We start from the raw sequence: 25,323 nt of genomic DNA on the forward strand, positions 1-25,323 counted from the left end.
AAGAAACCAGCCAGGGTAGCCATGGAATAATTGAGAAAAACTTGCTACCTTATACAATGCATAGAGTTGTAACCCTAATGGGGAGCCATGGCCAATGCCACCGTAGGTCAAGGGAGCTACCAGTTGAAAAAGTTTGAGAAGCACTGACATACAGTACAGCAAAGCAGTGTCTCAGAATTTTGAACAGTAGAAAACACTGGTTGAAATAAGAGCAAGACTGAAATGCCCAAGGGGTGGAAACCCCAACTCTTAGTGTGATTACTTCATACTAGAACTGAGAGAGAGAGAGAGAGAGAGAGAGAGAGAGAGAGGCATTTAATGGACAATGCTTTCTTTCATAGGGGGCTGTTCTTTTGTAAAAGGTGGCAGGGAAGGAGGATTATTTCAACTTGGATCTGTAGAAATCTTTTGATTCCACAGTCACTTGCTCAAGGCATTAGATTGCACTTCTTACAGGGATAAACATTTACCCCTTGAACATTCTCCTCAGGGAGACCAATATCCCAGATAAATGGGTCTTCCTAGATCAGTGGTTCTCAAACATTTTAGCAATGGGACCCACTTTTTAGAATGACATTCTGTCAGGACCCACTGGAAATGATGTCATTAACCTGGAAGTGATGTCATGACCAGAAGTGACATCATCAAACAGAAAAATGTTTAATAACCCCCACAGGACAAAATCAAATCAAATTAAGTGAGTAAGAGCACAATCCTAACCAACTTTCTAGCACTGGCATAGCTGTGCCAGTGGGGCATGTGCTGCATCCTGCAGTTGGCGGGCAGTCACAGAGGCCTCCTCAGGGTAAGGCAGTGCTTGTTCCCTTACCCCAGAGTTGCACTGATCTTACCTCGGTGCTGGAAAGTTGGTTAGGATTGCACCCTAAGTAAATTAAATTTTATAGTAAGTATAAGTTTAAAAATTTATTTAAAATAAAGAAGAACCCTCCTAACCTTCCTATGCAGTTGCTGAACTGTTAAAAAAAATTCCCTAAACACCCCAAATGCTGCAGTCCCAATTGCAGTCACAAACCATGGTACCATCGAGTCTAATATTTTATAGTACACATTAAAATGAATGGGAACCCACCTGAAATTGGCTCATGACCCACCTAGAGGGTCATGTTCCACAGTTTGAAAAGCACTGTCCTAGAGCATCTGTAATGCTGCTGGTGATACAAGGGATAATGTGATGCCTGTTCCAAGATTTTCCAATACTAGCACTAAGTTAAGTGCCAGGTGGAAGCTGCTGCTCTACATTATGGTACATCCAAAGAGCTTATATGCCTAGGGGTGCAATCCTAATGTGCCCTTGGGAAGGCACAAGACCCTTGCACTGGCCCAGGAGGGTCGCAAACATGCCATAAGGACGTTTGCACCTCCTTGAGAGTTGGCTGGGAAAGCATAGGGACACGCGCCGGCCTGCAGAGGCTGAATCCAGCCCCTTTGCCACTTGGGGAGGGAGCCTTGCGTTGGCTGAGGTCAGCCAATACAGGGCTCTGGGGTGGGCGGGAGGGAGGCGGGAGGGAGACGTTCCAGGGCGGGGGAGGGTGGTCCTGGGGCAGGCGGGCGGGAAGTGGGAGGCGGGGCTGGGACCTGATGTGCCAGATCCCAACCCCCATTCTTGAGCAGCCATTCAAGCTGCTCCACTCTCCTCGGACTTGTGCCACCTCAGGAGGTGGCGAAAGTCCAAGAAGACCCATTGGGGCTGCAGTGGCTTGCCTGGGCATAAGAGTTTCCCCTTACCTCTGGTTGAGCCACTTTGGAGCCCTATCTTGCGCTGAATACAGCGCAGGCCTCCTGGCCTGCCTGTTCCAGCACAAGATAGGATTGCGCTGTTGGTAACATAGAGAGGCACTATCGGGGATTGGTTCCCCCAGGAATATGGAATATCCCTTTGGAAATGTGTATGAGTATCCTCTAGGAATTCTGTACAGTATTTTTTCCCCTGCTTCAGAAGCCTTTTGGTGGCCAGAATTAAGGCAGTTTATATAGGTGAGAAAGTTTTAATTTTCACCTTTTAGAATTTTATGGGTACTGCTCATATGTTTTAATCACTCAGATCTGATTTTGCACTTGCAGGACAGTTTCAGGATGTTGTACAATTTCAAATAACGTCCCAAATATTTTAAAATGAATATTTTAAAATGAATGAATTCATTTTAAAATGAATATTTGGGATCCTTATTGTCCTTTGAAATCATACTGAATTTTCACCTTCATGAACAGCCTTCCCATCACATGCAAAAAAAAAAAAAAAAATTGCTGACCTAGAAAACCTGACCAAAGTCTGTTGGGACTCAACCTACTAAAATTGACGATTAATGTTAATTGCTTCAATGAGTTTACTACTTTTAAATTGTTTTTTTGCCCATCTGACTTGGACTGCAATATCTCAATCTGAAACCCATGAAAAAATTATTGTAAAATATCCAATCGAAGAAAACACATACAGAGTACATCCAAATAACAGAAATTGCATACTGAAATTGATGTAAATAAAGTATGAAAAAGATTAATTGCATTTGTATCTCACTCTAACAGCCTAAACCCAATCAGGTTGTCCATGGTGCAATACAGCAGAGCTGAAACCGCCGCTGCAGTATCCCTGGGGGCAGAGAGGCAGCTGGTGTTGAGCCCCAGAAGCCTCTACGGGTCTACTTGGATCTGGACCTGCTCAACTGCTGGAGCAGAACAGAGTAAACCTGTTTAGGGCTTTCAGGTGCAGGAGGGGGGATAGGATGCAGCAAGATAGGATGCAGGGCCAGGCTGGAGTCAAGTGCCTAGCAGCGGTATGGTAGGACAAGGTGCTTTTGAGGAAATGAGGTCTGAAACAGGCTGTTATGCCTAATCAACCAGGCCTCTATTGGTCTCTCAGATCACATGGGTAGAAGTAGAGCAGGAGTAACTTTGGGCAAACAGGGGGTGCTTCAGTGCAGGCTTCCAGCTTCCTCTCTTTGCAAGATGCTGCTGTTGCTCAGGATGTAAGATTCCAGGGTTCTGGTACCAGGGTCCCCAGTTGGGAACCCATGATGCCTTACACTTGAACCAGGCTTATAACCTATTTACAAACTCTGGCAAAGCTCTGATTAAAAAGAAGCTGAACATGCCTGGGAACACTGGGTTTGGGGATAATCATATGCTCTTCTTGTGCCAATTCCTTCAAATCCTGTAGAAATTCATGGCATTCCAGACCAAAACTGAAATTCAGCCCTTTTCCTTCTTTTCTCTTTTGTGCCAAATCTTGAAATGCCTCTGTAATCTCCATGAATATCAATGACATATGAAAACTAAATTCTGTTTGATATAACTTATGTATGTGGCTTTGCTAATTCAATTCATTGCAAAAAGGTCATCCCTTTTTTTCAGTGGCAAATATGGAGCAATGATTCACTTATGAAAAGGTTGAAAACGGTTCAGTTCACCTCTAAAAATTTTCTTCTGGAAGCAGAACGTTTTCTAAATTGGTTATAAACAACCAGTTGTCAGTCTTTCACATTAGGACCATCAGAAAATGAACTGATGTTAGTGATCCCTTATACTGAGTCAATTTTAATAGCACTAGAAATTCTGAAATATATTAGAAAAAAATATCAAAAAACCTTGGCAATAACCATTGCAACAATGCCTCTATTTGCTCCATAGTTGCTTTCACTAAAGAATTTTTCCTAGTTGAATTAAGGGCAGATTTCATTAAGAATGTTGAACCACCTCATGCCACTCCATCAACTGAAGCACAGCTTAATTGTTCCCAGCACACCAAAGAGAACTGTAGCTGCTGTTGACACAGCATGTCCAGTTTCTACCATCAAAAGGAAACTACTACCTAGCACAATTTCTCATGTTTTGAATAAGTAGGCAAAACTCACAGCACAATCCCAAGCATGTCTACTCAGAAGCAAGCCCTAAGAACTCACTCCCAGGAATGTGTGCACAGAATTGAACTCACAGACACCTACAAAAAATAAATCAAATATCACAACTACAAGGTGACTGCCCTTTCCCAATCAGCAACTCAGCTACCCTGATTTGTGAACAACCTTCCACTTACTGCAGCTTTGTCAATGTGTACCCTACCAGAACATGTAATTATACACAGAGGTATAACTTGGGTGGAGCCTGCCACATGTCAAGGGTACATGCCAAGGGCGCTATGCTGGGGGGTGCATGACTGCTCCCCAGGCTCCGCCCAGTCGCCTCTACCCAGGTTCTCCTCGAGGGCAAAACTCTACTGGGGCTTAATGCATGCCCCATCCCTGTCCCTTTGAAGGCTATGAGCATCAAAAGAGACAGGGGTCAGGCACTTGTGAAGCCACAGCAGTGAGCACCCCGCCCTCCAAGGAGAACCAGGAAGAGACTGCCTTAAGCATAAGGCAGTCACCTCCAAGTTTTCTCCAGAGCAGGGGTGCCCAAACCCCGGCCCTAGGGCCACTTGTGGCCCTCGAGGCCTCCCAATGTGGCCCTCAGGGAGCCCCCAGACTCCAATGAGCCTCTGGCCCTCTGGAGATTTGTTGGAGCCCACACTGGCCCGACACAACTGCTCTCAGCATGAACGGTTTGACCTCTCGCATGAGCTGTGGGATGAGGGCTCCCTCCACTGCTTGTTGTTTTATATCTGTGATGCAGTAGCAGCAGCAAAGGAAAGGCTGGTCTTGCTTTGTGCAAGGCCTTTTATAGGCCTTGAGCTATTGCAAGACCTTCTTACATTCATATAAGTTCATCTTTAATATATTCATTTATGTAAACTTAAGTAAATTTATTCAAATTTTAAATGTAAATTAATTCTTTTTTTCCCCCAGCCCCCGACACAGTGACAGAGAAACGATGTGGCCCTCCTACCATAAACTTTGGACACCCCTGCTCCAGAGGACTGAGAGCTGCTGCGGCTCCGTGTTCACCCTGTCTCTGTCCTTTGACGGGAAAGGGACGGACGCAATGTTTTGAATAAGTCACAGCAGTCACAGCAGAGGCCACAGCAGTGAGAGCCTCACCCCCCGATCAAACCCAGAAGTCACATCATGATGTCATGTAACTTTGTGACATCACCACCTCAGGTAAGGGGAAGCCAGGTTGCGATGTTACTGCCCCAGGTATCGGAGCAGCAGGTTACAGCTCTGAATGTACACAGGCCTATCATCTATGCCAGGGCACTCCACACCCCAGCCCACAGGCCAGATCTGGGTTTTAAAAAAAGCCCCCACCCCATGAGTAGCGCTTACCTTTCCACTGTGGCGTGAATTCAACTTGATCACTGCATAGGGACGCTCTGGGCAGTTGTGTCTGCCCAGACATCCTACTGCACAGCAATTTGCTGGGCAATAGACATGACTGTCCAGAGCATCTCAGTGCAGCAACTGAGTTGAAAAATAGGCTGCGCCATGGCAGAATGGTAAGTGCTAGTCAGAATGGAGAGGGCTTTTCCCAAACGCAGCGGTTTCCAGTTTGGAGACCGCTGATCTATACTATTCTGTCATTCTTCTGGTTTTCCATGAGGTCTAAGAGTCACCAGTGGGGGGTATATCCTGATGTTGGGCCTTAATCAGCTACAGAGAGATAACAAGGTGGAAAGCAGAAGGCATACATTCCTTGGACAAGGTTGTGAAGGAAAAATTTAGCAAGTAGGTAGGTAGAAAAGCAATGGCACAAACCGTTACAAGTTCCAGGTCTGCAGACAAGCAGACACAAGACGACTGACTGTGCCAAGACAAGACCAGCCCAACCTGAAAGTCTGCATAGTTAAAGCAGTGGAGCCTAATGGGCCATCATAGCCCACAGGACCTTCTAATTTGAAGTCCTGCTCCTCACACAAGTGCATAGATCTCAAGGTTCCCAGTTCCCCTATGAAGCTATGTAGTTGGCCATTATCTGTAATGCTGATGCAATGGCAAAAATTTTGTGCAACACTACATAAATTTGTCTACACTTGAGCTTAGCCAAAAGGTCGTATTCTGCCTACTTATTCAAAACATAATTTTGTCCATTCTAGTGCAACAGTAGTCAAATTTGTGAGTGTGCAGGTTACATGTCAAGCCCAACATAAGAGGTAGTACTACTCCAGTACACACTACAAGACACATACAGGCCTTCTGTTTCTTGGTGTGGTTTTATTTCTAACAACCCAATGCTAACCAGCACCGATGCAGACTGGGTAAATTGGCAAATATTTCCTTAACTTGAGGAGGCCTCCATGACTGCCCCCCTCCCCCAACAATAGGATGCAGTATGTACCCCATTGATACATCTGCACTGATGTTGGAAAGTTACGATTTGGCCATTAGTTTATGAGCATGGAAGCAGACAGCACTACAGAAGAGGAGAATCAGGCAGAAATGCTAACCTTATGAACCTCATACTCAGGCTCATAGACCCTTCAGTTCCCGTCCACTGCAAACTTCTGCTATCCTGTCACTTGTGGCCATTAATGACCTAACGAGTGAGAATGTCTTCTTGTTAATAATGTCACGGACTATGTCAAAAAGTAAGCATGATGATTAACTTATCTGACTTGTCGCATAATATACGCCTGAGGAGTTCACCCAATAATTCCTACATCACACTCAACCAAAGTCAGAGCAAAGGCTCATTTGTCCCAGCAGGGTTTTAATTAAATCTTTCGTTTGGAAGCAAGGAAACTGCTTGGCCTGATTTTCAGAGGCGCTTGTTCACAAACGTATTCATTATTTTGACAAAACTGCCATGACGGGTCAGTCCACATTTAACTTTTCTACTCTATGAGGCTCTTAGTCATGCAAATTCCCAAATCAGGGCTACCGCAAGCTTGTGGAAATTAGGTGCATGCCATTATTTAAAATGATACCCATAAGCACAGTGATCTATGTTTATCATATCAATGATAGGCAAGAAGTGACATGTTATAGATGAAATGGGAATTTGAGCTAAATTACAAGAATTTGCTCTCCCTAAAACATAAAGCTACCCGTTTGTTTCAAACTTTGAAGGAAAAAAAAAAGACAATTCTGGTTGACTTTTTGTATCAGTTCAGTTAAGTATTGGCTGATTCACATGATAGCTGTGGAAACCATGAGTCTTTTGATATGGGCCCATACAACAGGCAGTAGCAGCAGCAAAATACTTGTAACAAATATGCATTAAAACAGATCTTTTAAAGCATTATCTACTGTGTTTTTATCACATAGACACAAATAAATACCAAAAATATAATGTATGCAATGGACCTATAGGGTCCTTTTAGTTGCAATACATCTGAATGGGTCAGAGTTTGCATAATAATGCCATTTATGCAGCGATTGACCTTCATGCACTTTATCAGAGAGCAAGCTGGGAAGCAAACCATCAGTGACTAAGGACAAAAAAATAGTCCTGCACCAGCCTGCATTGCTAATAGTGGTGTCACAGTTGCCCCAATCCAATCCAGAATGTATGGCAGAGGATCTAGCAATCTGCTACTGTATATCACAATGGTGCAAATGTCACTCTGTTGTAACATACTACAGAGCCACCAGTGGATGCGGCTGGAGGCTCCATGCGCGCACCTGAACTACCTGAGAGCTCAGCTGGTGCAGGTGGTAAAACAGGTGGTTCATAATGGTTTGGGACAGAGAGTGGGCTGAACTGGGGGGGAGGTTTAAGGGTAGAAAGGGGTGGATCTTGGCTGCAGTTGAGCATCCCAGATCCCACTTTCTAAAAGGATATGGGGAACATGAGTACGTAACTTGATAGAAGAGTGGAAACAGCAATGAGACACCATGGAGAGAAATTAGAGGATGCTACACAGAATAACTACAATTTTGAATTTTATACAGTACAACTAGGAGATTTGTGAAGTAACACTAATCTGTCATCCACAGGTGAATGAAGAATGAAACTGTATTCCAGTGGTTCTCACACATTTCGCACCGGGACCCACTTTTTAGAATGAGAATCTGCAAGACCCACTGGAATTGATGGCATGACTGGATGTGACATCATCAAGCAGGAAAATTTTAACAATCCTAGGCTGCGATCCTATCCACACTTACCCAGAAGTAAGTCCCATTTACTAGCATTGTTAAAAGAATATACATAGAAGCTTCTTAAAAGTATAGATCTGTAACATTTCCCCAGATGCAGTTGCATACAATAGTAGCATCAAGTCTAATAGATTAAAAATAAAATATTGAAATGAATGGGGACCCACCTGAAATGGGCTCGTGACCCACAGTTTGAGAAACACTGCTATATTCAGTTTTACAGTCCTGAACTGGGTCTCACTTACTCCCAGTCCTGATACTGTTGCTGAATTGACACCATGAAGGAAGAAGGTAGCTCAGTTTCTCACAGCACAATCTTATACATGTTTACTCATAAGTAAGTTCCATTGTTTTCAATTGAACTTACTCTCAGGTAAGTAGATATAGGATTGCAGCTTCACTCTCTTTGTCTGCCTCAAAATTCCATTTTGAAGCTCCTTCCAAAACACTCAGAGTCCTCTCAGAAAAACTCCCGTGACAGCTCGCTTGAACCAAAAAAGCTTGCACTGCACAAGTCCAGCAGTGATAATACTCTGTACAATTATGTAGACATGTTACATTTCTAGGATGTAATCTCTCTCTCTCTCTCTCTCTCTCTCAATAAATAAATAAATAAATAAATAAATATCCTGACATCCAGCCCAAACCCCTACACCTAGAAACATGAAATTCAGAAAGTATATTCCTTCCATGATGTAAGCACCCACTAAAAAGGGATTTTTTGGAAATTTGACCCTAAGGGGTCAAATGTGTTTTCATGAATTTCTCAATATTTCTTAGACCCAATGAGATATTGACTTGGTTTTTGCTTATAAAGGTTACCAATACAAATGCTTAAAAACCTAATTCAGGATTTCACCCTAATCAACCCCTATAGGGCTGAATCTAAATTTTGGGTGTGAATTATAGAACTCTTCCTATTACTTAGGCCTGGCTAGTTTGTGCTACAGGGGCCTGTGGCTTACATGGCAACTGAGGCCAGGCTGGCCCTTTTAACTTAACCCTTTTCAAGTCAGTATGGTAGTAACAGTAAAATAACAGAAAAATAACTGTCATTTTAGTGTTTACTCCGAACAGTAAAATGAAGTGTATTTCTAGCTTAGTGCAAAGTTCTGCTACCCTAAGATTTTGACACGACTTTCTCCTGATAACTTATGCTATCATCAGCCCTTGCTTTGCTTATCCTGTGTTCCAGTGAGAGGAGAATTAGGGAGGAACACTGGTTTGAGAATTGTGTGGCACAGCCTAGCTTCCTAGCACAGGAGGCATTTTCTCTTGACTGTAGTTGCTGTACATAGCAGTAATGTTGCTTTGGAACCTCAAGCCACCCATACTCTGCAATGGCACCATGTTGCGAGTGAATGTCCTCCACAGTAACATCATAGAGGTCATGGTGTTCACCCAGCTGTGCTTGGGAGGAGTTGATGTTCATACCACACATACCATCTGAGTATCCCTTCAAGGGTTGCAGTTCCCCCTCAAGGTCTGCTTTGCTACGATCATAAACAAGTTCCAGGGACAGTCACTGAAGGTGGCAGGGATTGATTTGAGGGAGGACTGCTTTTCACATGGGCACTTCTGTGTGACCTGCTCCTGAGTCAGCTCACCCAGCAACCTGAGCATCTGAGGGGAGAACCACTAATGTGGTCTACAAAGAGGTCTTAAAGTAGAGAACCAAAGGTCATAGGTATTTTTCGTGATATTTTTTCGCAATATTTTTTTCACTACAATCTTCTCATTGTTATTTCTTCATCAAATGCTATATTTCAAATTTCATTTCATCATTTTTCTGAATCAACATGCTTCACTTTATTGCATAATTTTTTTTCTTGTTTACTTTTGTGAAAACCTTTGTGAAGCTATAATAACAAAATACCAATTCAAAATGCAAAAATATTAAACAAAAAAAATTCAACGGAAGCATGACTTTCAATAATTACAAGGGTAATTGTGCTAAATTTCAGCTGCTCATTGCAATCAAAGGAAAGTTTATTGGAGTCAAAATGGATTTAAAGTAGTTAAATACCACAGCGAAGCACAGGTCTTAAGCTAGTGATCTATAAAAATTTAGACCACCACTCCCCATCCACAAATTACACTATTAGCTCATCCACAAATCAATTTAGCTGGAGCATTTAGATTTAAGCTAGTTCTATAGACTACAATGAAACTAATTCAATTTAAATCCAAGTATATTAGTTTAATTGGTTTGTGGATCAGACGGTATATCTACAACACTCTACTGAGGAAGTGATTAGAGAATCAATTATAATAATTATTTTCATGCTGAAAGATAGTTATCTGACAGCCCAATCCTAACTAAATCCCCTTGTGGCGATGGAATGGCATTGGCATGGACTGTACTACATTTCAAGGATGATTTTTAGCTGCTGGAGGTCTTCTCGCGGTGAGGGGTCATTTGCCTTCTTGCCCAGGAGTAAGATCTAGTAGCCACTACTGGTCAACTAAGACCTGCACCAGTGATATCCATGCAGGTGAATTGGGCCTGGGAACGGGGTTAGGATTCAGTATGCATTGGCACCACTGAACCTGCCCACCCTTCCAGGCCTGATTCCATCCACCCCCACCCCCTCTCACCTCAATTCTGCCCTCCCCCACCCTGTTCCACCCCACCCCCCTGTACCAGGCTCACCTGCTCCAATGGGCCTCCATCATTCTGCTGGTGCACACAGGAAGGCTCTGGCCTTCCCACTGGTGGACCAGCTCCCTGCACTGACACAAAGCGCTTTATGGCAGCCAGGGCTGGTAGAAGACACTTTCTGCTTGCAATTCAATAGGACTGGGTCATAACTTCGCAAGGATGGACTCTTTACTCTCCTCTTCCACTTTATTTCAAAATTTGAGGCTGAAGCAGTAAACATTAAGCACGGAATGAAAGTGGAGTTTCATGTACAGATTAGGATGTGGGTAAAAGCAGAGGAGGGTTACACCCATTCCATGAGAATGACTTGCAATCTAATCCTAACTAAAACCACCATCCCACCAATGCAGCCATACCATTAGAACAGGGGTGGCCAAACATTTTGGCAGGAGGACCACATCATCTCTCTGACACTGTGTCGGGGGCCGGGGAAAAAAGAATTAATTTACATTTTAAAATTTGAATAAATTTATACAAATGAATATATTAGAGATGGAACTTATATGAATGAATGAAGCTCTTGCAGTAGCTCAAGGCCTATAAAAGGCCTTGCATAAAGCAAGGCCAGCCTTTCCTTCGCTGCCAGGGCCGCATCACAGACGTGAAACAGCAATTAGTGGAGGGAGCCCTTGTCACAAAGCTCATGTGAGAGGCTGAACAGCTGTCCTCATACTGAGAGCAGTTGCCTCGGGCCAGAGCAGGCTCCAGCAAGTCTCCAGAGGGCCAGAGGCTCATTGGAGACTGGGGGCTTCCCGGATAGGGATTCTTCGAGGGCCACATGGCCCCCGGGGGAGGGTTTGGGCACCCCTACATTAGAGCACTTGTTCTGTGGGGGGGGGCAGTTGCGGAGGACCTTAAGGTAAGGGAACTTGTGCTCTTACCCTGCGGCAAGACTCTGCTGCCTGAATGAGTTTTCTCAGACCTCCACCAGCCATTTTGCTGATGCGGAACCAAGCAGAAGAAGGGTAAGGATAAGGGTAAACTAAAAAGATGAAGTGATCCTATGCTGGTACATGCCAGAGCTGCTCGATCCATCAGAGCTGCCATTTCACCTTCCACCTGCTACCCACTCAGACACTCCCCCATTCCTCTCCCTCCCCACTGCTTTCCTCCCACCACTCCTCCAAAACACTCCCCCTGTCCTCCCACCACGCCATGCATCCCTGGCAGCTGATTTACAGCAGCAGGACAGTGTTCTGCAGCCAAAAATTGGTGGTTGAGATTGGGCTGCAAGTCAAAACTTCAAGATTTTGAAGACAAATGCAGCCTTAGCATCAATGGTGGGAAACTGGACATCAGATTATATGGCCCCAAACCTGGATTCTCAGTTTAACTTCTTACAATTGCAGAAAAGCACTGGAAAAACCAGAGTACCAATAGCTAAATAATTGGTTGGTTGGCAACCTTCAGTCTCGAAAGACTATGGTATAAGCCTACAGCACCTGGTATTCCCAAGCGGTCTCCTATCCAAGTACTAACCAGGCCTGACCCTGCTTAGCTTCCGATATCAGACAAGATCAGGCATCTACAAAACTAGATTCCTGACTGCTAAATAATTACTTTTAAAGGAAAATCATGGAAAGAAGGAAAGAAACGTGGCAGGTAAGAAGGGGTGCTTACCCTTTCCCTAGCCATTTTTAATCTGTGTCGCCCAAACTGAAGTTCAAGACCAAAAATAAAGTGGAGTAGGAGGTTGTGAACCTAAATAGTGGAGGAGCCATAATTCTCTCTTATAAAGCCCCCACTACCACAGTAGCGTTACCTGGAAAACACAGATTTTAGAACACAAGTAACTTCAGCCTAGGTATCTGTGAAACGTTAAGATCACCACAAAATACTATTTTATTGCACAGAATTTTCAGTCAATCTGACTGAATTACAATGTGAACTAGGCTTCTTAACAGCCCATTTACGTAAGTGGAAGCAATAGAATACCAGCCAATTTCAGCCTTTTAAATCCAGTTTATATCCCAGTTCTTTAACGGAGCAGGTTGTGTATCAGGCCCCAAAACTATTATCATCAAATCAGTTCTTCCCAAAGAATGTTACAAAACATTAGGTCAGAACAAGTTAATTCAAGAACAACTCATTTTGAAATACTGTACTGGTATTCCTGTTTACCGAAACAAGGAAATTTTGCAACAAAATACATCATCACCATAGAAATTATGAATCAATTTCTTTTAAGATTACTACTGAGGTCTTTGCCAGCTTCATGTTGCTCTTATTCATAGAATATATTATTATAATCAACAGACTGCTATGAAGCCGAAGGATGCAATTCTACACTCTCAGGAATCTCTGTGGGACTTACTTTGGAGTAAATATGACTGGGATTAGACTATAATTTTATTTTTCTAAACAAATTTGGGAGGCATGCAGATGTAGCAGCAAATTAGCCCCATGCTCACAGAGGTAATATAATCTTTGCTATCCCACATTTAATGTTTGATACTTTTTCCATTCATGACCTTCAACAGAAACAGCAATGGGAAAAAAAAAATCCAACATTAAAAGAGGAACAGAAAAAATAATTTTGAAAGGTACCTCAGGGAGCCTGCTCAGTCTCTTCAATCATTTCACCTACTAACAATGGATCAAAAATGACATGTGTTTTGCTAGTCAATTTCACTATTGTTTTCACTTAAACTGCTCTGGATTTAAGGGAAACTAATCAGTGTCCTCTTTTGTTTGCATAATTGGTAGTCAGTTCAGTCACAGGCTGGCTGCTGATTGCCTGGGCTACCCACAGATTCTCAGAACAGAGAATTGTAAAACAATTGAATAAACAGAATGGCCAACTAAAATCAGAACGTGAGAAGTCTCCCTGCAGAAGCTGCAGCAGTTAGATGATGACAAGTAGATACATACCCATCAGACAAGAAAAACTAGGATAATTTTTTTTTTTATTTGCAACTTTATTCACATATTGATTTTATTTATTTTTGATATTTATTTTCAATATAAATTCCAGAATGCTTTCCCCCCCCCCCCATCCTCGAATGTTTTCCATGCATATGAATACAGTCCAGACAAATCAAGCATCTCTTTTGGGTTCAGTGAAGTATGTACAGGCAGTGCTATATACTATCGTGACAAACTTGGCATGCTCCCAAACCTTCATTAACTAGGAGGATCTAGGTGGGCAGGTGTTTTTTTTTTTTGTTTTTTTTTTGAAATTCACAGTATGAATTTATTTCTGGATTTGGAGACCAGTCAAGCAAAACTGACTGCTGTGGCTTGTGGCAGGAAGTGGCAGAGGTGGTGGCAGTGATATCTGCAGAGCAAAATCAGTGAGGGATGAGAAGGTCATTCAACCTTTTGTTTTCACAATGTATTTCTGGCATATGATACCTGTATGTTTTACGTGAATCTCTAAAACAACAGTCTAAAGTTGCAATTCTCTACGGTTAAGCTGGAAGTAACTACCCAATTCTAAATAACCCATTCCTAGCTGATGCTGGTGCACCAGCAGAGCATGAGGTGCATTCAGCGGGGGGGGGGCAGTCCAGAGGTCTTCTCAGGGTAAAGGCAGCTAGCGTGCCTGTATGGCACGCTAGCCAAGATTGCCAGGTTTATCCCCCTATCAGCCGGCAGCAGGACTTTGCTGCCAGCTGATTGGCTGGCTGGCCTGAGGGGACGGGACAACTGAGCTTGATCTACCTGGCTCAGTTCCGTTCCTGGAAGCGACCGAGCAGGTCGGGAACTTCTATTCCCTTACCCTGCGGTAATCCTCTTCTACCCAAATGGTTAACAGATCCTGAAGGCTATTTAGGCGAGCCCAAGTCCCCTGCCCCAGCCTGGAGGTGTCGCCAAAGTGCTGTGAGGCACTTTTGCGCCACCGGGAGAGTTGGGAGGCTGGCGCATGGAGGTGCACTGACCTCTTGAGACTGACTTCAGCCTCCGCACGCAGACACATAGTAGGTTACCAGCCTACCTCAGCCTGTGTGGGGGTCTGGGGAGGCCAGGCAGGCCAGTGGATGGACCATGCCCAGGAGGGTAAATGTGCCAGGATCTGGCACTTAGGCTTGATCCTAACCCTCCTCCTGGGTGGCCCAACCTAATGCCAGGCTGCCTGGATCTGCACCACATATTTAGGTGGTTCAGTTCCAATAAGCCCCATTTGGCCCACTGCCATGTTACTTAAGGTAAGGAGAATTACTTCCCCTTGCCCCAAGTTGCGCTGCAGCCAGTCCCAACCCTGCTTTGGATGCAGTGCAGGATAGCCAACTTGCCTGCTCCACAGGGACAGATCCAAAGGGGGGCCATGGGTATGTGCCCCACCCCAAACTGATGCCAGAGAGGAAGGGCACCTACCAGGCAGCAAACAGCCCAAACAGCATGGCCAGGAGCCTAGGTCTACCAGTCTGGAAGAGGTGGAATGGGAGCCCAGGTCTACCCGGCATGTAGATCTGGGCTCCAAGTCCAGGAAGGAGCTGAAATCTATCTGCCCAGCAAACCAGTCATGGAGGCCAGTTCAACCACGAACCCAGATCTACCCAGCAGGTAGTTCTGGGCTCCTGGTTCAGGAGCCCAGGTCTATCCACCCAGCAAACCTCAGCCATGGAAACCAGAAGTTCAGCACAGACCCAATCAGCAGATCTGAGCCCAAGTCTACCCATTTAGTGAACCTCAACTACAGAAGACATGAAGTTCAACCCGGAGCCCAGGTCTACCCACCTGGTTGGTAGTTAGTGCTCATGCCCCACCCACAAACACTGAATCCGCCCCTGCTGCTCCAGGTCAGGTTAGGATTGGGCTGTGGGATCTGCACAAGCTATTTTGCTGGCGCAAGTCTAAAAAGAGTAAGATAGTGGGGAAAAGGGAAAGAAGTGGGTTAGGATACCAGCACATGTGAGTCCTGTTCATAAATATTCTCTTCTTCCTCTGTTCCACCTCCTGCTAGTATCCTTCCCCCACTAGACACTTCTCAATTCCTCCCCCTCCCTGCCCCATTCCACCCATCCCTGCCCCAGATGCTGGCTTACCCATCTTGCCAGAGGTAGCCAGATGTGTGAGCAGGCATCCAGCGTTGCCACCATTTGCAACAGTCCTCTTAAGATAGCCACCCGCAGTGTCCTGCACATGCCACAAGAAGCCTTACCCATGATTATAAGAGTATTACTGCGGTCTTAATGGGTAGTGCAGCCCTCATTAGGATTGGGCTGTAAGTCCCATTTAATGCATTGATTAAGGCTGAACTTACTGCTGAGTAAACATGCATAAGACTGCACAGTATATCATTGTACACATGCTCTTGTTTAATTTAAAGCTTTTTATCATAGCTGCCAGTTCAGATAATTTCTGTTTGTGCCCCAAGACCACTTCCTAACAATTAACCCCCTGAAGAAACATCTATTAACCACTATGGAGCATTATCATGCTTTTGCTAAACCTCTGATCGTGCATAATGTTAAGACAAACCTGAAACAGTATTAATTGTGGACTCTTTTCTTATGACATTTGCTGAATGAGTGCTTTGTCTTGATACACTACCATGATATAAAACACAACAAGTGTTTACCCACTGCAGCAGTGGCATCTCTAGAAAGGATGCGGATCGCACCAAGTGACACACTTGGGGGGACGTGACACGACTACGGGCCAAAATTGTGAAAATCTTTGTATTTTTGAATAATACCATCATGTTATATATCATTTGATGGGTCATTTAATGTAGAATGCAGTGAAACAAACCACGCTGAAATTTGCATTCTATCAAAGTTATGGCCAAACAACCAGAAAAGGAAAACAAAACTGTCTTATGAAACAAAAAGTGAATACCCTTAGCTCAAACTGACCAATGAGACTGATTGTTCTGAGAGCCAATGAGATGCTATGTAGACAAAGCAGATAACCAATAAAGTGTTAGTATGAGTCAGCTCCCATTTCCATGTATCAGAACTAATACAAATTCAGTTGTATGAGTGCCATCAAGTTGGCCACTGGTTTTTTGCTGGCTTCTGATTTGTTGGGTGACCTGTATTTTTTTTTTAAATGAAAATAGGTAAAATGAATGGGGGTTACACTAACCGTAGTGATGCCACTGTATTTCTGCTGTGTGTATGATACTGTAATTTATTCTGTTTGGTCTGGTACTGGAGGAGGTTTGCTATGTGGGGTGATGCAGTGATGCAAACCCTAGTGACACCTCTGCATTACAGCACCCTGGTATCTCCCTGGTATTACAAAGTTCTGCTGTTCCTCATATTAATGGAGGACTCATACAAAGTCATATTTGTCTTGCTACTGTTTCTCAAAACATTGCTTGCAATCTACATGCCAACAGAAAAATCTGCTAGAGTAGAGGGGCAGGCTTCCCAGGATCAGTGCCAATGTCTCTCTACTTCAGGTTACTCTGGATCAGCTTATCTTGGATGAAGCACAGGACTGAAGTAAAACATGACAGTAATAAATGCATGATGCCTGGTTGCTTGGGGGAGGGGGAAGCATAGTTTCCACAGTGCCCCACGGTGCACTTCCATGGAAATTCTGTTTTGTTTTCCAAAGACTAAAAGCATCTCAAAATCACTTCAGCAATCACGAAATGTACAGGACCAAGAAATGGAAAGGAGAAAGATGCTTGGCCAGGTGTGTTGTGGGACCTGAAGCAATAAATCATCATCACACCAACTGTCAGAACAGTCTAGCCTGGCTATCAGAAGTTGGACCTGAACAAGAAATACAGTGTTTTCTTGAACCAGAGGAAAGAATCTGGAAACACCTTGTTATCTCATCGAGAAGCTGCATGCTTGTCATAGATAACACTAAGAAGAAGATACAGCAAAGGCAGACATGACAAGATCCACCAGTAAGAAATAGCCATGTATTTGAGAGCAGCAAAAAAGAAAAAAGAAAAAGAAAAGAAAAAGGAAAGCTTTCTCTAGATGCTGGACAAGTATATCAAATGCTACCATAGACAAAGACAGAGGAATCACTAACAAGGTCCTTCAAAAAGATAGCTTTTCAAACATCTATACCCTACTTCTAGTCTTCCAATCTAATGATGATATGTTACCAGATATGATGTGGTAACTGAGGTGCTGGTCTACTTAATACCCTTTATGCAAAACTAGAGAGTTGTGAAATATACCCAAACCACCTGATACAATCCTGCACAGTGGCATTCCCAGGAGAGGGGCACAGCATTAAGATCTGCAAGGTGCTTCAACGTGCCATATAAACTGTGCCCCAGAGCCATTCAAGGTGGCAACACAAGAGGCATCTCCTGTCACTGATTAAAATGGCCCCTTAAATAAGGGTTGTATTTGCATGACTGAAATCAGAATCACAACAGAAGACAGAAGTACCACAAGACACAATGAAGCCAGGAGGGAGTGTGGTAAAGAAAAGTTATTAAGCAGAAAAGTACAGGACAGGCCAGCATAATGTGTGTCCTATCAAGCTAAGTGCTTCCACATGCCATGTGCAGAGGGTTGATAAACTTCTACCTACATTCAGATAGCTTAAAGAACCCAATCCTATCCCTACACCAAAGTACATGCTATGTTGGGGGGCAGCAACATAAAGGCAAACCAGAGGTAAGTAAAAAAAAAAAATTTACTTACCTCTGTATAAGCCTCCCTCTGCATAAGTCTCCTCAGATATATGCCATCCATCCAAAGAGAGAATGGGGGAAAGGAGGTTTTTAAAAGAGAGGATAAGATCCGATGGGTGCAGCTGTTGCCGGATCCATCCCCTCTCTCCCCCAACATGCCCCCTGTTACTCCCCCAAGTACACCATTACTCCCTCTCCCCACTCATGAAACAATTCCTGCACCAGAACAGGTTGCTGTCACTACTGTTGCTGCTCTTGTTGCTGCTTTAAGGCAGCTCATAAATGGCCATAGTGGTACACTCCACACATCACCAGCAGCTGATTTATTACAGTGAGACAGTCTCCCATGACCCTAAATTGGATGTTAGGATTGGGCCATAAGAGACATTATCTCAGAGGTCAGTGATGTAGCAACGTATATTACAATCAATGACGAATTAATATGAGCTTCTGTGAAGTCACTCAGATAGGGCTGCTAGCGCGCCTCTATGGCGCACTAGCAATGATTGCCATGTCAGAACCCTATCAGCCGGCAGCAGGGCTTTGCTGCCAGCTGATTGGCTGGCTGGCCTGAGGGAGCGGGACAACTGGGCTAGTCCAGTGCGCAGGTGCTAGACTGAGCTCAGTTCCGTTCCTGGAAGCGACCCTGTACTATAATGTAAATTCTTTTGTATTTGATTTATAGAATCTACAGAACGTATAATCAAACCCAAAAACTCTAAGCAAGCAATAGTTTCTATTCCTTCTGCTCAGAGAAAATACTAAAGAAACTGTAGATTTTATGTTCCACAAACACATTTGCTCTGATCCAGCAGTTCCAATCTTCATGCAGAATACTTGTGATCAGGGGTTGTCCTATTCTCTTTGATGCCAGGAAAAAAGCCCTGTTTCTATTATATGCATGGAACTGCTGCCAACACTGGTAAGAATAGACCTCTCCTCTGTTCATACTAATAACCAAACACTGTCTGCTCACAAATGCAGGTTTCCTTATGAACATTGGATCAGGGCTGAAAGACAAATCATTCAGTTCATTGTCTAATCAAACACATATTAAGCCTCAATCTTTTGAAAAATAAACTCACGTATCACAGAAGTGCCTGTGAATGGACATGGCAATATTCACTGCAGATACTGAGTTCTTTTGGGTGTATATCTCAGAGGTTTCATTTACTTTGTTACTACAGTATAGAGCTTCCACTTATAAAACAGCCGAAGTTTGAAAGCAGCATGCTTCAATTTTATTTCACCAAACATATGCATCTGTAGAAAGTACAGATTGAAAAAGAAAAGAAAATACTGTGTAGCCTTTTTCATTTTCTAATCCAGACTTCTGATTTTAAGGCACTCTCTCTCTCTCTCTCTCTCTCTCTCTCTCGAGTAGAATTAGGACAGCTTCATGCTGAGGTAGAAAATCCAACATGTTACCTGCTTCCCGTGACAACTGGAAAGTGTGGGCATGTTTACACACATCTTTAAAGACCTGTTTAGATGCATCCAGGAGCCCTAATACCACATTTAGGATAGGATTTCCACATTTAAACTGGTGATAAATACTGGTGATAACTTCAGATATGCTACTAGCGTCCTGTCAACAGGCTTCAGGTTTTGTGCTCAAAACATCACTGTCATCAGGTCTGTTGCCAAATAATGGAGGTTGGCTCACTGATCCTAAGAATGAAGTTTCATTTTACCTAAGGAATCACTAAGCATCAGGTTCATAATCACTCTATTGTTCTGAAATTTATATACATTTTAAGACTGTAAAAGATGATAGCAAGATAGTGACAGATCATATTAATATTGTTAACAAAAGTGAAGATGTGTAATTATGAACATGGCCATTGTTTTATAGGACAAGAGGTGTAGAAACGTTGTCATAGTTTGATTTTCATTGAACACTGGTTTACAGGGTAACCTTAAAGGGGTTAACATTCTTTCTTCCTTACTTCTTCCTCAATATATCCTCAAATAAGCAGCTACTGAATCTCAGCAGTTTAGGATTGGACCGCCTATGATTTTTTACTGTGATCATATTTATAGGAGGTATCCAGAAAGGAACTGTGGAGGAAAAAGGTTAAAACCCTTCCGCTCCCACACACACGATGGTCCTGCACTCAATTAAATCCCTGTACAACTGCTATTTAGAGAATTAAAATCAAGCATGTGAGAGCCAAGTGCATTATTCACGTAACATGTAGCTTGACCTTAGATGCTATTTTGGGCGTTCAGCTTCTACCATGCTTGAGTGACTGAGTGGTGTTACCACATTATCACAATAAAAGAACAGTTGATCTAAGAAAAGGAAAACATGATGAAGACGTGGGTTGGGTAAGTTCTAGTTCAGAAATTACAAGGAACTTAAAAGGAAGGCAGCTTTTGTTTTGCTTTTCATTTTCAGCATCAGGTCAAGCACTCTGGCCAGTTCATGAATCCAGGATTTTGAAGTGTAGGTCAGCGGCTTATCCAGTAGGCAAGCAATAATTAAATTTCACTTGACTGAATAAGGGTTTTGGCTGCCAAATGAGAGGATTTCTTCTATCCTGATCGAAAAGACTTGTTTAAATCTGCAGCAATAATGGTTCCCATTTAAACAAAATATTTCATTCTAAAGTGTGCCATGATCTGACATAGTATCATACCTATGCCAGCCTTTGAACAGACAGCAGCTTCTGTTTGGTCCTAGACCACAATCTTATGCATCCTTACTAAGGCCCATCAAACTCAGCCCATCTGAGTAAACGTATGTAGGATGGGGCCATTGGTACTATTTTTAGTTTTATGACAGCTGGAAGCAGGAGGCAAGATATGTGATCACATTGCTCAGTAGGAAAAAGAACTTCCTCGTTCACCTCAGTGGGTAGCATGTGCCATGTAAACTGGCTAAGACTGCATTCCTATACACATACCTGGGAGTAAGTCTCATTAAATTTAATAGGGATTACTTATGAGTACACAAACATAGGGCTACATGGAAAGAGAATGAAGACTCTCAGAGGGAGACAGGTTAACAATAGTGGCGTATCTCAGGCGTGACAAGTGAGGACATCTGCCCTGGGTGCCACTTGAAAGGGGTGTAGAATGTGAACATACCCATATTCTACCGATGGTGCAATTTCCACACCACAGCCAATGGTGCATTTTTGCATCAGTTTCAGGGGATCTTCAAAAAGGTTAATGCCTGCAGAAAAAATTCAAGGTGTTTCCACGCACCTGAAACAAAGGCATTGCATATGCACTACACTCCTACAAAAGGGAATCATTTTTTGCAGTAATGTCCAGGGTGCTGATCTTTTTCTAAATCATAGTCAGAAGCTGATCTCACCCATGAAAATTTAAAAAAAAAAATCCATAGTTTTACTCAGCACACAGATTCATTTGGTGGAATGGGGTTGGCTCCCCACCCCATGATCTCCTCTTTGTTGTTTTTACAGAGGTGCAATTTCAGTGTTTGTTATGGGCACCATTATCCCTACATATGCCACTAATAATACTGTCTTCTTTGCAGGGCTATTGCAGGGATTACTGAGCTCATGCCTGCAAAGAGGTGTGAGTGACTCCAGAAGGCCCAGGGATATGGGGGGATGGGGGTGCCAAAAATTTATATGCCCCACTGGCCAGATGTCCTAGCTATGCTACTGGGCTCTGGTTTGTTCCATGAGCAATTGGGACCATCAATGAAGAATGAGAGCTATTGGGAACGAGACTCCAACAATTCTAATTATTTATCTAAATATAAGATTCTGACAACAATAAGGTTCTGAATGAAATCTACTAACTCTTTTTGCCTAAATTTTGTATATGTGCATTATACAAAATAAAAATCCTAAAATGCTTTGTAAAGTTTTTGCTCATTTTAATGGGGCATGTGTAGAAAGTTACTAGTAAATTATAGCCTTTATCCTCAATATAAGCTATAATTATCATATTATTTTAATCTGTGCTACTGCAGGATATCAATGGACTGTAACAATGAATAATTGGTTCCCTAATTTTTCTAATACTGTATTACACAAAATATTTAAAGAATGAAATCCTTGCAGTCTTCTATTTCTATGAATTTTCATACATCTAACAGAAAATTTATACTGTTTAAAAGCTTTTAAAAGCTAGAAATAGTATCATTCTTTCTTTCTTTTTAAATTGCATTCTGAACATATTTGATAATATTGTCTCTTGAGCCTCAGCTACCAGATACCATCTGGCAAATAATTTCTATAAATCCTGTTACACAACTCTGGGCTTTTCTGTGCCATCTATAGTACTGATACGTGAAAGAATAAGATACTTACACTATCTGCTTAAGTTTTCTTGCTAATATTTTTGTAAATAGAGGAATGTGTCAGTGTGATTAATTTCTTTGACTCTCATTTGTCCCCACCATTCTTAACATTACTGTCATCCACAACATATACAATTCAGTTAGGTGCTCATTCTGAAATCAGTAAGATTCAGCTTGCAATCCTCTGAACACTTACTGAGCAGTAAATTCTAATGAAATCACAGCCCAATCCTATGCTTATCTCTACTGGCAAGGCAGGTGCATGCACTGTTGCAAACATGCCATAAGGCATGTTGTGGCAGTGCAGTGGACCCAGGAAACAGTGAAAAGGTCCATGCTGGCCTGCTGGCAAAAGCTGAAGTCGGCACCAGCTATGCTGGACTAGGTAGGGGCTCTGCTGGCTGGCCGGGGTAAGGGGCTTTACCCGGGGTAAGGGGACAAGTGTCCCCTTACCCCAAGGAGATCTCCAGCAGCCTCTAATCCCATGTTGAATGCAGCGGAGGCTATACCGGCCCAGCTAAATCGCAACACAGGATTTTTGTTAGGATTTTTGTCTGACAATAAATATATAAAGGCTCAGATTGTTAAGCATGCAATTAAACATTTGTCATAGTTACTGGTTGTGAGCAAATTAAACTAAAATACAGTTAAAGCCCAGTCCTACCCAACTTTCCAGTGCTGATGCAGCCATGCCAATGGGGCATGTACTGCATACTGTAGTGATGGGGGCAGTCACCAAGGCCTCCTCAAAATAAGGAAATGTTTGTTCCCTTGGTTGGCAACCTTCAGTCTCGAAAGACTATGGTATAAGCCAGGGGTGCCCAAACCCTGGCACGGGGGCCACTTGCGGCCCTCGGGGGCTCCCAATCAGGCCCTCAGGGAGCCCCCAGTCTCCAATGAGTCTCTGGCCCCCCAGAGACTTGCTGGAGCCCGTGCTGGCCCAACGCAACTGCTCTCAGTATGAGGGCAATTGTTCGACTCTCGCCTGAGCTGTGGGACGAGGGCTCCCTCCACTACTTGCTGTTTCAGGTCTGTGATGCAGCAGTGGCAGCAAAGGAAAGGCTGGCCTTGCTTAGTTCAAGGCCTTTTATAGGCCTTGAGCTACTGCAAGACCTTCATTCGTTCATATAAGTCCCATCTCTAATAAATTCATATATGTAAATTTATTCAAATTGTAATGCCAATTAATTCTTCCCCCCCCCGGCCCCTGACGCAGTGTCAGAGAGATGATGTGGCCCTCCTGCCCAAAAGTTTGGACACCCCTGGTATAAGCCTACAGCACCCAGTATTCCCAGGCGGTCTCCCATCCAAGTACTAACCAGGCCTGACCCTGCTTAGCTTCCAAGATCAGACAAGATCAGGCATCTGCACTGCAGCTGCATTTGTACTAGAAAGTTGGATAGGATTGGGCCCTTACTCATTTATGTCTTTTAAGAACGTACGCACCTCGATTTCTCTTGTTTGCATCAATTCGTCAGTTTAATCATTTTAATCCATTCTCCTATTTAAACTAAACAAATAAACACCTTGCCCTTCTCCTAAGACCCAAAGTAGATTGAAATGTATACAAGTAAAAACAATGCAATCAAATAAACTCATTGGCAGCAAATAAAAATCAAAATGAGACTGATAGTCCAATCCTAAGAAATTTAATGCAAAGATTCCGTAACAAAGGACCCAATCCTATCCAACTTTCCAGTACTGGTGCAGCTGCAATGCAGCCCCAAGGTAAGGGAATAAATGTTCCCTTACCTTGAGGAAGCCTCTGGGGCTGCCTCCCCACTGCAGGATGCAGCACACCTCCTCCCTCCATTGGCATGGCTGCACTGGCACTGGGAAATTGGATAGGTTTGGACCCTGAAAGAGAAATCCATGGCCTTCTGTTCTGTACGGCAGGCTTACTTATTGTTAATTCTCCTTCTATGAACCCAAGTCACAAGTTTAGGGCAAGATGTAGTTTTAAAAAACCCATTTTCAGACTTTTCTGATAATCAGGTTGTCTTGGGTTCTGTTTGTGCTGAGTATTAGTTTTCTGTATGTTAAGGATGCACATTAACAGTTTTGATAGTGTACTCATATTAGTTGAGCGAGTCTGTGAAGCGCAAGCATATTCATGTAGGTAGTAAGTGAATTATATGCCCGCTTTACATCTTGTTGAGCTTAACCTTTCCCTGAAAAAGGGTGCAAGAACTAATGAGCTACATAACAATTTCCATGTCCTGACATCATGAAAGCCATTCAAATGCGAACGTAACTGAGTTCAGCTATCAGGGCCTGGGCGATTTGAAGAACCCAGGACTCCAACCAAGAGCAAATATTTGTTGGACTGATGATGGTAGGCATTTTAATAGTACAGCAAAAATCTGCTGCCTCTGCTTTCCAAGAGCAAGAATAATTCTGCTGACAGTAATATTACAGGGTTTGTTTGTCTGTGCCGGCAATATTCTGAATGGAGCAATATGGATTGCACCGTACTGTGCAGATTGTCCACCCACACAGAAGTATCTCTGACAGGCAGGGATAGATGAGCATTTAACACATGAATGGGATTGCAGACAAAGTAGAAGGGAAGAAAGAAAAAAAAAAAGCACTGTGGCGTCTTTTTCATTCATTCCTCTCTTTGTATGTTCTCTCTCTCTCTCTCATATATATATATATTTGAGAGGAATTTAATTCACTGATTCTAGCAGAGAAGTTGCCCATGTTTCTCTCTCTCTCTCTCTCTCTCTCTCTCTCTCTCTCTCTCTCTGTGTCAGTCACAATCCAGGAAATAGTTGTTAAATGAAGGTTTAATGAACAATTTGAATGAACAGTTGTTTAACTTATTACA

At 43.1% G+C, this 25,323-nt stretch overlaps 1 protein-coding gene across 1 annotated transcript in view; it reads right to left on the reverse strand.

Moving 5' to 3' along the window:
- NETO1 (neuropilin and tolloid like 1) overlaps nucleotides 1-25,323 on the reverse strand; it is a 115,112-nt gene that overhangs the window by 44,765 nt on the left and 45,024 nt on the right. The window lies entirely within an intron of this gene.

The sequence above is a fragment of the Tiliqua scincoides genome, chromosome 4, assembly GCF_035046505.1.
Source record: "Tiliqua scincoides isolate rTilSci1 chromosome 4, rTilSci1.hap2, whole genome shotgun sequence".
In the NCBI taxonomy this organism is placed as follows: Eukaryota; Metazoa; Chordata; class Lepidosauria; order Squamata; family Scincidae; genus Tiliqua; species Tiliqua scincoides.